This window comes from Coturnix japonica, chromosome 2 (genome assembly GCF_001577835.2).
Source record: "Coturnix japonica isolate 7356 chromosome 2, Coturnix japonica 2.1, whole genome shotgun sequence".
NCBI lineage: Eukaryota > Metazoa > Chordata > Aves > Galliformes > Phasianidae > Coturnix > Coturnix japonica.
Window position 1 is genome coordinate 26,490,200 of NC_029517.1, and position 2,170 is coordinate 26,492,369.

Below are 2,170 nucleotides of genomic sequence, written 5' to 3' on the forward strand. Positions count from 1 at the left end.
TCTCTTGGCAATATGCTTTTTGTGATATATCTACATGTCTTAGAGCAAACATACAACAGGAAACAAAGAGGCTGCGCAATATAAGCACACATGAACACACGCCAATATAAGCAATAAGCAGTTCAGTTATGAAAAAAAAATAAATTAATTAATTGCACGTTTGCAACTTACCTTAATATTTTTGCGCTTCGAAGGATGACTGACAATTGTATTCTAAGCAAGAAACTTCTTCACTCATATTTACAGTTCACACCTGAAACAAAAGAGAGAAACTTGCAGAATTGTTTCTTGGTGGTGATTGCCTCAGTGTTTTCCAGCAGACTGAAGACTTCTATATGGGTGAGTTGTTCCTGTAGATAATCTTTAGGATATTTATTACCACCTCTCTTGTACCACTACCATCTTTTTACATTTTTGTCACCATACAAGTATCTGTATGCGGTTTGGCAGGGGTGAGATGAAACTTCTGCTTGGGAAATGGCCTAGGAGACCATTCTTCTTTATACACATGTGAAGGCATGGGAACAGAATACAAAAATATGGATAACAGTCCCAAACTGTTTTTGTTAGTACTTATTGAGTACAAGAAAATCTAGAAGTTTAACTTCCCCTTATTTCTTGAAATTGGGCATGCAACAGATGAAAATAGTGCAAATTTACTAATCTGATATTGATCAGCTGTTATATTGCCATTAATCACCTCATACTTCAAACCTGGACCGAGAGTTTCTTGATGCAAAGAAAACAACAGCCAGAACCCATAGTTTTTGCATCAATCTAAGCCTCTCAGATTCTTCTCCGCATTTTCATCCATCTGAATGCAGTCTTTTTACAAGGTTCCCTGATTTGAGTCTTTCCATATGTTTTCAAATTAGCTTGTTTGTAATTGCCTGATGCTGAGAGGTTAGGTTCTGGTTCTAGGTGCTATCACAGAGGAGTGAGTTGCACAGGACCTGGTGGTGCCCTGGGGCTTCCCCTCTTCAGGTGCTGTCCCTGTTGAAACCGATCAATTAAAAACACTTTATCTGTGGTGTGCCTGGGACTGTCTTATACACTTACAAGACCATTGCCATGACTACAGTTTGAAGGCTGGTGACTTGGTGAAGGAGAGAGTCCTGTGAATAGCCAGACTGAATAACGGGATGGATTTGCTCTGTCCAAAGCATTCCTGTTTTAATACATCTGTTAATCTAGCAGACACGAAGGATAACTGAGAGAAGACAGAAGGCGTTGAGACCTTGACATTGCAGAACTTCTGGATGAACACTCTCAAAAACTGAGGACCCTCTTCATTGGCTGAACCAGTGCTGGAATCTGAAACAATGATCGTCTGTTTTTCTCTGTGTCACCCTTCTGTGTCTCTTTTTTCTTTCTTTTTCCCACATAAAGTTGTTAAGTAATGCAAGGCTTATTTTGATTTCTTATAAAGTTGTATCGTTTAGCTGCACAGCTTAGACAGATATAGCTGTAAGACTGCCAGTACCTTTAAGAAAATTGTAGTATGGAGACTCTCAATAAAATTTATGGTTGTTTGTGTTCCTTGAGTGTCAGTTTCACATTAATCTAACCAGGGGGGATTTGTGAATCTAGTCACACCTTCTTTCATTCACAGGCATGATGTGATACTTATAACCTTCCTGAGAGCCACTAGAGCCACCACCTTGCCTCCTGGCTAGCCTGAAAATGTATGGGCCAAACACTTGCACAAACAGGCAATCTTCAACAGCAAAATCACTGTCAGGCAACTTACAAAGCACACTTAATCAACCGAAGCTTAGGGAGTTCAGAAGAGACAAACTGATACATGTGAGACATTTAAAGCTGGCCAAAAGGGAACTTCAGGCATGGGCAGGGTTGAGCTTTTATCTAAGAGGTGTTTCACGTCTTTTGAGAAGAGGGACAGAGAATTCCCTTAAGATACATTTCATAGCCATTAATTATCTTCTGTATTGGGGCAGATGCAAAAGTATTTTTAAAAACAAAACAACAAAACCCAAAAAACTGTAATCATAGCTGAAATAAAAGTATATAATCCTCATTCTCATGTTCTCCTTACATCTTAGTTAGAATGAGCTTCTAAAATATAACTGTTTACCTTGCCTGAAAGCTCCCTTACATTTAGTGCATGGAATGAACTGAGCGAAGCCTTTGTTGAAGCTGTCCCACTTTA

The 2,170-nt window shown here is 39.1% G+C and overlaps 1 long non-coding RNA gene across 2 annotated transcripts in view; it reads left to right on the top strand.

Moving 5' to 3' along the window:
• The window catches only part of LOC107309145, a 6,881-nt gene extending 5,480 nt beyond the window's left edge, over positions 1-1,401 (top strand). Inside the window, exons 2-3 of one of the 2 annotated variants that reach the window (XR_001553092.2) lie at positions 247-339; positions 1,195-1,401. This is a non-coding gene — a long non-coding RNA (uncharacterized LOC107309145). The remainder of the gene's footprint in view (positions 1-246; positions 340-1,194) is intronic. The other variant, XR_001553091.2, reaches the window with a different exon arrangement.
• Positions 1,402-2,170: the final 769 nt, after the last annotated feature.